At 50.6% G+C, this 12,755-nt stretch overlaps 1 pseudogene; it reads left to right on the forward strand.

The window, feature by feature from the left end:
- The first annotated feature begins 200 nt into the window (after window positions 1-200).
- Window positions 201-1,822, forward strand: LOC138728836 (GTP-binding protein Rhes pseudogene; annotated as a pseudogene).
- The last annotated feature ends 10,933 nt before the right edge of the window (window positions 1,823-12,755 follow it).

A 12,755-nucleotide genomic window follows, 5' to 3' on the forward strand; every position in this document is an offset into this window, starting at 1 on the left:
GCTCATGCAGCGTGACAGCTACAACAGCTCATGCAGCGTGACGGCTCCCCGGCATCTCCGGCAGCGGCGGGCGATGCAAGCGCAATGTGCAATGTAGCGCGGTGCTCTCCAGGGTTGGACTGGCTTTCCAGGACTGAGCTCCGCGGATTGGCCCGGAGCACCCCACTCTCCTCCCTCCCTCCCTACCCTCCTTCAGCACTCGCAACCCACAGAGATTGGACAGCCTGGTGCCACATGGTAGAGAAGAACCAGGATAAAAGATGAGCTGGACTTCAGGACTTGTAGCGTCTGCGGCAGAACAGCTGGGAAGAAGTTTGCAGGGAGGTGGCACCAAACTTCCGTGGCTGCAACAAGCCAGGGGAGGACGAACAGAAGGACACCAGGGCTGCGGCCACCCAGGGACGTGCGTGGGGTGAGCACCAGCTGCGGAGCATCCTGTCCCCTCTGCATCCAGCCATGTCCCTGGGAGTAAAGGAGAAGAACCACGTGCGGCTGGTTTTCCTGGGCGCCGCTGGCGTGGGCAAGACAGCGCTCATCCGCCGCTTCCTGATGGACACCTTTGAATCCAAGCACCGGCGCACAGTGGAGGAGCTGCACAGCAAGGAGTATGAGGTGAGTGGGGCCACGGTCAAGGTGGAGATCCTGGACACCAGCGGCAGCTACTCCTTTCCAGCCATGAGGAAGCTCTCAATCCAGAACAGCGATGCTTTTGCCCTGGTCTATGCCGTAGATGATGCCGAATCCTTTGAAAGTGTCAAGAGCCTGAGGGAGGAGATCCTGGAGGTGAAGGAAGACAAGTTCCCTCCCATCGTGGTGGTCGGCAACAAGGCAGAGAGCGGCAGTGAGCGGCAGGTGCCGGTGGAGGATGCCTTGTCCCTGGTGGAGCTTGACTGGAACAGCCGCTTTGTGGAGACGTCAGCTAAGGACAACGAGAACGTCCTGGAAGTCTTCAGAGAGCTGCTGCAGCAAGCTAACCTGCCCAGCCGGCTCAGCCCAGCGCTCTGCAAGAGGAGGGAGACGTTGCCCAAGGAGCAGGCACTGAGGCCTCCCATGAACAAGACCAACAGCTGCTCGGTGTGCTGAGCCAGCTGGCCAGGGCCGGCAGGAAGGTCCCGGCAGCAGCGGCACCAGCTGGAAACTCAGGTGGGCTGGGTGGGGACAGGTGCCGCCTCAGCCAAAAGTAACCTTGCTGCCTCCCATCCCTTCCCTCCTCTTCCCCACCCAGCCCGCCGGGACCTGTGAGAGTTGGAGATGACAAGGAGGAGGGACTTGGAAGGGATGCTGGTTGCTGGAAGGGTAGGGGGAGAGGGCAAGTTCCCAAAAAGGCAGGAGGTGGACCTGGGAACCGGCCTCTGGTCACGTTGCATCTGTGCTGTGGTGAGCTGGGAGGAAGGCAGGCGGCTCCTTGCATGCTAGGAAAGGGGAACAAACAACAGGTCTTCGGCATTCGGAGGGGATACGAGCATCTGTGCAGCCGCATCGCACCCGCCGGTGCCGCTCTCCCAGGTCTCATTCAGGTCCTGTGTCACCTTGCCCCAAGCACTTGCACGCGTGACCTCCTGACACGGCTACAGTTACAACAACAGATCCAGCATCCAAAGTAGTTTTGGTTTTGTACCTGGGGTGGGTGCGTAGAGCATGCAGTAGGGCAGTTCATGCATCTCTGGTTTTCTCATTTCTTTCTTTTTTTTTTTTTAATCATGCCCAATAAACACGTTGTTGCAAAGTGCAGCTGGAAAACGTCTGGGTTTCTTCCTCCTGGTCTTCAAATGTTGCAGTGCCTGATATGACTGGTTTATGCTCAGACCCTTTGTCACTACGTTTGCTTTCCCTCCTCCATTCTTCATCCCTATCCCAAGTGTCCTGGCAGGAGCCTCCCCAGTCTCCCCTGGCAGCATCAGGACATTTGATGTGATGATTTGCCTGAAAATTTAACCACTAAAGCTTTTATCAAACATGAGTACCTAAAAAAAAATAGCTCATGTCCAAGCAGAGAAAAGAACAACACTGAAATAAAAAGATCACCTGAAATAAAAACCATAAACACACTAAAAGGAGATAATAAAAGGAGTGGGAGAAGAGCACAGAAGGGCTGTATTTACCGTGCTTTAGCATGCGCTGCACTGATTTACTCTCCCCTCACACAGCCCATCCTTGCTGTAATGAGCATTTTACCTGCTCAGCAGCTATACGAACATGATAAATAAAGATATTAAAGCTTGGTAGATTAAAGAGTCATCCACCCCGGTCCAGACCCAAGGGAGCTGGGCAATTTCCAGCCCCCAGCTTTCAGAACCACATCCCTAAGATGGAGGGGCTGGTGCAGGATTGCACCCAGCGGTCTCAACCTCTTCCTGACACGGACAGAGGAGAAGGTGCTAGCAGGGACCAGCCTCCCTGTGGGGTGAGCAGAGTCCTGTCTTTGGCTCAACCTGCCCTGGGAGAAGGGAAAGGTTGGGTCCCTAACAGGGCTGGCAATGGGACTGGTGCCCAAAACTCCCCAGTACACCACGGCCACCTGTGGGGGTTTGGTGATGCAACTTCACTCACCCCCACAAAGCTCTTGCTGGAGTTCGCTTTGGCACAGCCTCCCCAGGCTCAGGCTGGCAGAGCCCTGCCAAGATGCCGTGGAGAGAGGTTCCTCCATGCCCCACCATCGGCTTCCCTGGGCACACCAGGAATCCCGGAGTGCTTCATGACTGCTGCTCGCAGCCAGACCCAGCCCAGCACCTGTGGGGCACGGCAGCTTCTGGTGCAGCAGTGCTGGCTGAGATGCTGGAGCTGCAGAAGACACGGCACCTGAGATGCTGGAGGTGCAGGGACCCTCTGAATGGACCCACTTACCGGTGTCCCTGCAGGGCGAGGCTCCAGCACTGCCTGGAGCCATTTGGAGGAGCGCACCCAACAGCACGTGCCACATTCCCAATGCCTGGCTGCTTTGCACAGCTGCCCCTGGGCCACCCACAGCCCCACTCCCCCTATCATAGAATAGTTTGGGTTGGAAGGGACCTTAAAGATCACTAGTTCCAACCTTGTGCCATGGGCAGGGACACCTCCCACTGGATCAGGCTGCTCAAAGCCCCATCCAACCTGGCCTTGAACACCTCCAGGGATGGGGCAGCCACAGCTTCCCTGGGCAACATTCACGTGAAATCTTGGTGCAAGGGAGTGCTTATCTGGGGTTAGGTACAACTGCCTCACTTGGATTCTGAGGTTAGCAAGCTTTGTCCAGGACAAGAGCATTTTAGACGTCATCTTCCCATGGCTTTGAGCAGGACGCCAAGGAAAGGCAAAGCAGCCAGGAGCCTCAGCTCATGCCAATCTGCAAGGCACTGCGTTTCGCTGTGGAAAGGTTGTAGAACACCTGAAATATCAAAATATAAATAAAGAGGTGCGGAAAGAGCTGTTGTCTCAGAGAGACAAGTTGTGACAGACATAGTATTGTCCTCCGAGGCAGCATGAGCCCTACCCTGGTTTCTGTACATATCAGCTCGAGCAGTGCTTCTCCTGGTGTGTGATTGATAGGAATGGTTGGACTCGATGATCCAGTGGGTCCTTTCCAACCTGGTGATTCTGATTCTCTGATTCTCTGATTCTCTGATTCCTGTGCCAGAGCAAGGCAAGAGGTGGCCCTGCTGCAAATATGCCAAGTGAGGTTAAAAACAGGCAGGTCCTGCGTCTCATGGGCTGAGATGCGGATGTGCAGTCAGTGTTCAGCCTGTTTTAGCCAAAAAAATGCAGGTGGGTCCTGCAGGGGTGCTGAAGCCCTACTGAAGGCTGGAGCTGGCTTAGTTCCTGCGTCTCCATGCAATGGGATGTAGTGAAGAACTAAACACCTGCAGCTCATTTTCTTTTAACATGTGAAATGGCTTTTGTTTTTCAGACACCAATTACAGCTACCGAGCACAGCACACTTGAAGCACGGGAAACTGAGTCTTGGGGCTGGCAGGTGAGGGTGGATGGAGCATGTGATAAACTTGAGCTATGCACTCAGAGGTCAGCTAGACCTGTCCCTGCAAACGTCCTGCAGGCACACATCCAACGAGAGCCGCAAAATTTGCCCTCCTTCTGCTTTCCTTCCCAGGAGGAGAGGGCAGCTGAGGCAGATATTTCATGCTGGGTCTTAGGGGAAAGCCTGAGGAGAGCAGGATCCATGCAAACATCCATCATTCCATCTACCCTCCCAGCTCAGGTCTGCGGTGAAGCATGTGTTTTTCCCAGCAGAAATGCAAAGACAGAGGAGTGAACTGTAATCCTGGGTACTTGCAGGCTGGGGCACTTCTCTGTGGGTCACAGGAACAGTAGATAAAGGGTCTCTCACCTCTAGAGCAGCTGCTCAGAGACGTCCAGCGCACAGAAAATCCAGCAGATAGAGGAGCAGATGCCGATGAATGAGGCCGGGGGGAAACAGGGCCTGCCTGGGGCTGAAGGGACATCATCTCTTCTTGTGTGCCGGAGGCTGCTGCAGCATCGCAGGGCACAGGATCCAGGGAGAAGCCTCGGTCGCCTGTGAGCTGCACACAGGCACAACACCGCTGTGCCTAGGACGGCATCCGCTCTCCTGATCCCATCGCTGGGACTGGAGAAGTTTCATAGCTGTGGTTTAAGTTTGGGTTGGTTTTTCATAGGTAGGCTCTTATGTCCATGTGTAGAGGGGCACCGGTACTGGGAAAGGGAGAGAGTGACAGTGTTGAGGGACAGCAGGAGAAGGACACAGGGATCCCTGTCCCTGTGGGATGGCCATGGGTGAGTTGTCCTCTCTTCATAGGGCTGCTCTGTAAACCACAACCCCAGGGAAGCAGCAAGGGCTGTGCCAGGACACGCACCACTTCTCAGTGCAGCCCCGGCTGGTGCTGAGGTCTCTGGTGCTGCTTTTCTGCCACAAAACACTGCAGTGAGCTTGACTCCATGTGCAGAACCAAGGGCTGTTCGTTCCATCCCCTAGATATCAGAAAGATCTGGAACATCTTTCCATCGTAGCTCTTTTCTTCCCTTCCCTCTGCCCCCTGCTTCACCCAGTCAGACCATTTCACTCCAGACTTGCCTTCAGAGCAGACGCCCGCCCTGTCCCCGTGCTCACCCACGTCACCCCCCTGGAGAAGAGCTCAGTGTGATCCCTCCTGTTCTGTTCCACATCATGTAGCACATCCCATCAAACCACTGCGAGATGCTCCCGCTTAATTTGTGTACACAAACAATCAGGGAGAATCACGATGCCGCCTGTGAGAGCTGCACACCAGCGACAGCGCGCTGGCCCGCGGCGGGGGCATCAGCTGCCAGACCGTCATGTGTCTAATTGGGGCTGGCTGCCGCAGTTTGCTCAGCTCTTGATTGATGTAAAGATGTGGCTCGAACACTTAAACCAAGGACACCGAACGAGAAAGCAAAACATTTTAAAATGAAAAGCGGCGCTTACTCGGTGAGGATGTAATTAGCCATATGTGTCTTTAGGGCCTTCTGCTAAGCACCAAGGAAAACAAGCCAAGGTACTAAGTGCTCTGGAAAGAGCAAACCTGCCACCCTCCCATCACACGGACCCATGAACCCCATTAGGGCTCTCCCAGCCGGCCCAAGCCAGTCCCAGCAGAGTGGAGGGTTTGCAGACGACACTGAGTTGTGCTGGAGTGTCGATCTGCTGGAGGGCAGAGAGGCTCTGCAGAGGGATCTGGACAGGCTGGTCCGTGGGCTGTGACCAGCGGGATAGGGTGCAACAAGGCTCAGTGCTGGGTCCTGAACTTGGGGCACAACAACCCCACACAATGTTCCAGCCTTGGGGAAGAGTGGTTGGAAAGCTGCCGGGTAGAAAAGGACCTGGGGGTGCTGGTCGACAGCAGCTGAAGGCGAGCCAGCAGTGACCTTGGATCAGCCAAGGTGTGGCCAGCAGGAGCAGGGAAAGGATTGTCCCCCTGCACTCAGCACTGATGAGGCTGCACCTCAAATCCTGGGTTCAGTTTTGGGCCACTCAGTGCAAGAAAGACATTGAGGTCCTGGAGAAGGGAACAGAGCTGGGGAAGAGGCTGAAGCACAGGGCTAATGGGAGCGGCTGAGGGACCTGGGGCTGCTTAGTCTGGAGAAGAGGAGACTGAGGGGAGACCCCATCACTCTCTGCAGCTCTCAGAAAGGAAGGTTTAGCGAGGTGAGTGCTGGTCTCTTCTCCCAAGTAATGAGTGATAGGATGAGAGCAAATGACCTCAAGTTGTGCCAGGGGAGGTTTAGACTGGGTATTAGGAAAGATTTCCTCACCAAAAGGGTTATGAGGCACTGGAACCCATCCTGGGAAAAGGTTCATTTGTCATCCCTGGGGGGGTTTACAAGACAGGTAGATGAGGTGCTCAGGGATATGGTTTAATAGTGGACAGGTACAGCTGGACTCGATGATCTCAAAGGTCTTTTCCAGCCAAAGGATTCTGTGATTCTATGACCATCTTGGCATCACACCCTGCAAGAGCAGCACCCTGCCCTGGCGTTCAGTCTAATGAAGGCACGTACGGGACACTGCGCCTGCTTCCCTTGCTCACACATGCTGTCTCTCTGCTGGCGATGAAGCCAGCGCTGTGCAGCACAGCCCATGGTAAACACTACTCCATCTATTGGTTTCCGCTCTCCATGTACAGCAACAGCACAGAAAACCTTTTCACAAACACAAACCTCATCCGAAACCGCTTCCAAGCAAGGAACTTTTTAAAATAAAGTCATAGACTCATAGAAAAGTTTGGGTTGGAAGCGACCTTTAAGATCATCTAGTTCCAACCCTCCTGCCATGGGCAGGGACACCTCCCACTGGATCAGGGACTCCAAGCCCCATCCAACTTGGCCTTGAACACCTCCAGGGATGGGGCAGCCACCCCTGCTCTGGGCAGCCTGTTCCAGGTAGGGCAGCAGGAGCACCCAAGGCCCTGAGAGCAGCCCTGCCCGGGGGAGGGGGCCGCTGCCCCGAGAGCGATCCCCTGCCTCCATCTCCTGGGGGAAACTGGGAATTACAGCCCAGGACGCCTTGTGAAAGGAATTTTCTACTTTTTTTTTTTTTTTTTTTTCTTCCCGACTGCAAGGAAGGTGGGAAAGTTTGAAACCTTCCAGCACTGAAAGGGGTTGAAGGAAGGCTGGGGAGGGGCTCTTGATCAGGGAGGGCAGGGACAGGACGAGGGGAAGGGTTTTAAGCTGAAAGAGGGGAGACTGAGATGAGATATTCAGAGGCAAAGCTTTCCTGTGAGGGTTGTGAGGCCCTGGCCCAGGTCGCCCAGGGAAGCTGTGGCTGCCCCGTCCCTGGAGGTGTTCAAGGCCGGGTTGGATGGGGCTTGGAGCCCCCAATCCAGTGGGAGGTGTCCCTGCCCGTGATTCCAGGATTCCATGAAAAGCAATTCAAGGCAGCCCCCACATTTTTTATGAGGTGAGGGAGACAGACAGGACGAGCACTGGTGAGACCGCTCCTCGAATCCTGTGTTCAGTTCTGGGCCCCTCACCACAAGAAGGATGTTGAGGCTCTGGAGCGAGTCCAGAGAAGAGCAACAAAGCTGGTGAAGGGGCTGGAGAACAGGCCTTATGAGGAACGGCTGAGAGAGCTGGGGGTGTTTAGCCTGGAGAAGAGGAGGCTGAGGGGAGACCTCATTGCTCTCTGCAACTACCTGAGAGGAGGTTGTGGAGAGGAGGGAGCTGGGCTCTTCTCCCAAGTGACAGGGGACAGGACAAGAGGGAATGGCCTCAAGCTCTGCCAGGGGAGGTTCAGGCTGGACATTAGGAAAAAATTCTTCACAGAAAGGGTCATTGGGCACTGGCAGAGGCTGCCCAGGGAGGGGGTTGAGTCCCCTTCCCTGGAGGGGTTTAAGGGACGGGTGGACGAGGTGCTGAGGGACGTGGTTTAGTGATTGATGGGAATGGTTGGACTCAATGATCCTGTGGGTCTCTTCCAACCTGGTTATTCTATGATTCTATGATTCTCAGGGCTGTACAAATAACCCCCTTTGGCCTGAGCGCAGAGCAAACACACGTGGACGTGGTCAGGCCCATTAATCTTGTGTTTAGTGCTGTTTGAGGATTGCTCCTACAACTGGTTCTGAACAGAGAGCTTGCTTCAGTTTTAGGTAATGTTCAGCTCTTTTCTGTATATGGACCTGTGTGTATTAGAGAAAAATGTTTGTCTGCATCACCTGGACAGTGCACAGTATTGACAGGAACACTAAGGATAACCCCATTCGGAAAATGCGCTGCAAATTTCCAAATGGAAAAGGAGACTCTTCAGCCATTGCCCCCTAAGCTCACTTCAGAGTAGTCTCCTTCGCTTCTCAGTAAGAGATGGCAGATCTCCAATGCTTTAGAATACCTGGGTTCTATAAAGGAGATTTAAAAATCAAGGTTTGAACTCTAAGCTGGCAAACACCACTATCTTTACTTGGAGGCGTCTATACCAGAAGACACAATCTCTTACCTATATATTAGATTCCATTATTTTTGTGTACTTTCTCATCCCTTCCCTCCTGCCTCTCCTTCTAGGGACAAAGCAAACCTTATTTACTCCAGTTTTTACTTCCAGTACCTGAAGGGGCTACAAGAGAGCTGGGGAGGGACTGTTCACAAAGGCTTGGAGTGATACGGCGAGAGGCAATGGGATAAACTGGAGAGGGGCAGATTAAGGCTAGGCATAAGGAGGAATTTCTTCATTATAAGAGTGGTGAGACACTGGCCCAGGTTGCCCAGAGCAGTGGTGGCTGCCCCATCCCTGGAGGGGTTCAAGGCCAGGTTGGATGGGGCTTTAAGTCCCCTGATCCAGTGGGAGGTGTCCCTGCCCATGGAGGGGGCTTCGCTCTCATAGTGAAGAAATTCTTCAATTTGTTGAATGTAGCTTTTAACTCCCCTTATTGCAGGCTCATTTGCATATATTGATGCTATAAAGGAAACCATCAAAAAGCCAAAGCTACCAGAGAAATTCTTCTTAAAAAAACAAGTATTTTGAGTACTCCTGGCTATTTTAGAAATGGAACTCGCCTACAAATCAACCAGTTCCTTCTGCGCTTCCTTCTAGCCCTGTCCCTGGGCTCTCCACCCTCCTCACCCGTTTGCCTCTCCTCCCACTGCATCCTCCCTTTGACGCTGCACACTCAGAGATGTTCAGGAAGTTCATTTGTTGAAATGCCCTGATTTATTGAAACAATTCATCACTAAAAACATCGCAAGGACTCAGAGCTTTTTGCTGATTACCATTCTCCCTACGATCACACTTCGGAATGTGTGATCAACCCAGAAAAGAGAGCTGGAAGGGCGGCTTGGCTACGGGGACGGTGTTTACCCTCTCTTAGATATTTCAGATATTCTATGCTTGTGCTGAATCTCCCACTGAGCACAGAGATTAAATTTCTAAGTGTGTGTATATATATACACACACCATATGCTTCACCCTGATAGGGCTTGAAATTTGTTACCAGCCGAATAATCTCCTCCTCTGCTTTTATCAGAAGTCTCCTGCCATCTCCTGGGAGAAAAGGGTTGGGAAGGAGACAGGCAAGTGCCAAGAAAAGGCGGAAAAAGTAAGTCCCACCTGAAATCAGATAAAATAATGAAAAATCTGATTATTTTTTTTTCCTGCTCCTATGGGGTGCAGCCAGTAACACATTTGTAAACCACAAATGCCATAGCCAAAACAAGGAGATACACTGCAAAAAATGGAAGGAGAACTTGCTCCTTTCCAAAACCATCAGTAACCAAGTCTTTAGTCTGCTTGAATATATTTTTTTTCAGTATCAGTTAAGAATTAAATAAGTGGGCAAAAGATCCAGGAGATAAAACTAAGAGAAATTACAGAGGAACCTGCCACTGTTTTGGATATTATTGAGTCCAGTCCCCTCAAGAAAATGAACACTTTAAACCATAATTGATGTTATTAGGTTGGTGCAAAAACAAGTACTGTTTTTAATCATCAACTTCCAGTCTATCTCAGCTTAGAATAAAATTTATTAATCATAGTCAGAGCCACTACAATCTATACACTTTTGCCAACAAGTCTTTTCCGGTAGCATGGAATTCTAGACTCCCGGAACTGATGAATTCTTCAAAGGCAGTTGGAGCTGCTGCTTGGTTGTGGAAAACCTTTTCTTGCAGGAAGTTGTTGAGATGCTTGAAAATGTGCTAATTGGTGGGAGAGAGGCCTGGGGAGGGAGCTGGGTGACGGGGAGGTTTGTAGCCCAGTCCATAATGTTTCTACAGTCATTTGCAAGACAGGTAGTCGGGCATCATCGTAGAAAAGAACTAGGCCTTTTCAACTGACCAGTGTTGGGCATGAACGTTGCTGTTATGGGTACATTTTCTGGATTTCCTGGCCTTTCTTCCCTGCTGTGGTGGTTTTTCCAGGATTCAAGGAGTTGTAGAAGATGATTCCACCTGCTGACCACCAAACAGTGACCAAAACCTTCTTTTGATACAACTTTTCTTTAGGAAAGTGTCTTGGTGCTTCACTCTGGTCCAGCCACTGCATTGAACACCGCTGGTTGTTGTATAGGATCCACTTCTGGTCACATGTCCCAGTGTGATCCAGAAATGGATCATTATCGTTGCACAAACACAGCACAGAGCAGACTTCATAGTGGTGTTTGTTTTGAGTTGTGTTCAGCTCACGCAGCACACCTTTGTTGAGCTTTTTTCACTTTCTGGTTTGGTGCAAATGTCAAACGACTTTGGAATGGTCAATATTTAGGAGTTCTGCAACCTCTGGAGTCATTTTGTGTGGGTTTGCTTCAATACTGGTCCTCACGGGTTGTCGCCTATCGCAGAAGGATGTCCATGACCCTCCTCAACTTCAAGGCTCTCGTTTCCATTATGAAATTTTTGGAATCAATGGTGAGCTGTATATTTGCTGATGGTCCCCTGGCCCAGTGCTTGGTTGATATTGCTGACAATTTACATTGTTTTACATCCCAATCAGAACCCATAGAACAAAATTGCTCAACTTTGCTTTCTTCCCATCTTTAATTTGACAGTATAACATAAGAAAGAATAAACAGCGAAACCAGAAACATTAGCATTAATAAGAGCGAATTTTGCGCTTTAGAATGGCAACTACAAGAACACAGTTAAACAAAAGTTTAATCCAAAATAAACTTCATCATTTACAATGACAAAATGGCAATTATTTTTGCACCAACCTAATAGCTAACTCGGGACAGACACAGGCAGCTACCAGGTGCAGGGAGGTTTCTCACCACAAGTCAGCAGCCTCACAGCTAGTTCAAGGCAAGCCACCTTTACTAATAATATTTATTGAAAGCAAAGCAATCTTCCAGCTTTTTGTGTTTTATAACATTTTAATAACCCTGAAATCATGACTGCACTGGGACCACGTTTTCATTGGAGAAAATTTACAAGCAACTTGTTTCCAATGCATCTGACAGTAAAAAACAAACACCGGGGGCACATATAGAACAGTGTCATATTCATTTCTAATGAAGCACTTTTCATTAGAGAGAAGGAAATGGTGGGAGCGTGAGGGATTTAAAGTGGTCAACTTGACTGTCTTTGCACAGGCTGGATTGGCCGATAGAGGATGGAGTCTGGCAGCTTCAGCAAGCAATAGTTAACCTGAGAGATTGGGTGTATCCGCTGGAGGAAGACACCTAGACCCCACTAGAACATGGGCACGTTAGTAGTCCGTCCTCCCTCAGGAAAGCTACAATGTGGATGAGGGTTGGAGGTGCTTCTCCCAAATTCCAAGAGCACACACTTACTACTGGAGGAGACCCCTGGGGAACGAGAGGGAATGCGAGAGGACAAAAGTTAGGCTGCTCCCGTAGGTGTTAAGGTTTCATGGGTACGTTATCACCTTCGGTGATAGGTGCAAGGACCAGGGCGAAACAATCCAAGAGACCCGCAGGGAGCTAGAATCGTCCTGTGAGGTCTGTGGACAGGCCCATGGTCTTCTTCAAATTCCCAATAAAGATTACATGGAGACTCACAGACATTTATGGAGCTGTTGTTTACCTGGGGGGATTGCAGGGAGTGCAGGGTCCACCAGGCATCCGTACACTTCACTTACAGAGTCCGTTTGAGCTCAACATCCAATTTTTCAGAGCTCCCCTTCCCTGAAGCTACGCAGGACTCGAGCAGAGACTGTACATTCAGCATCATACAGGGATACAATTGGTACAGTTGTCATTTGTACAAAGCAGCACGACATTTAGCAGCAGTTCATACACAACGCTAGGAGACGATCCTACTGGTCACCGTGGCAATCTTTGATCCGCAATCACGGCTATGCTCCACATTATAGCTGCCCATAACCCAAATCCTAAAGGGTTTTCAGTTCCATTTCCAGACTCTTCCAATAATTCTTAACATATACAGATATCCATACACATTTTCTCATTAAAATGCTCCTTCACATACTCAATCATATACTGAATTATTAAGAACAATAATATAATTCTGGAGCAGAATAGCAAAACGCTCTGCTCTGCCAGTGCCACCCACAAACCAGACGAGTAACTAAGAAGTTTGACAGTTTCAGACCACGTAGGAAAGAGAAATTCTCTTGGCCTAAAGACACAGGAGCCATGCAGTGAAAGTGCCATGGAGGATACAGTAAATGCAATATACAGAAAAAGACAAATTGTTAAACATGTTCTCTCATACAGATTTTGGAGCCATAAGGAGAATTCTTATCCTCAGGAACTACCTTTACAATCTCAGAAATATCAGAATTAAAGCAGAAAAGAGTTTGACATGAAAGTAAAAACAGCTACATAAGCACTGAAGATTGATTTTGGCCAAAAGCG

The sequence above is a fragment of the Phaenicophaeus curvirostris genome, chromosome 19 (assembly GCF_032191515.1).
Source record: "Phaenicophaeus curvirostris isolate KB17595 chromosome 19, BPBGC_Pcur_1.0, whole genome shotgun sequence".
Taxonomy (NCBI): Eukaryota; Metazoa; Chordata; class Aves; order Cuculiformes; family Cuculidae; genus Phaenicophaeus; species Phaenicophaeus curvirostris.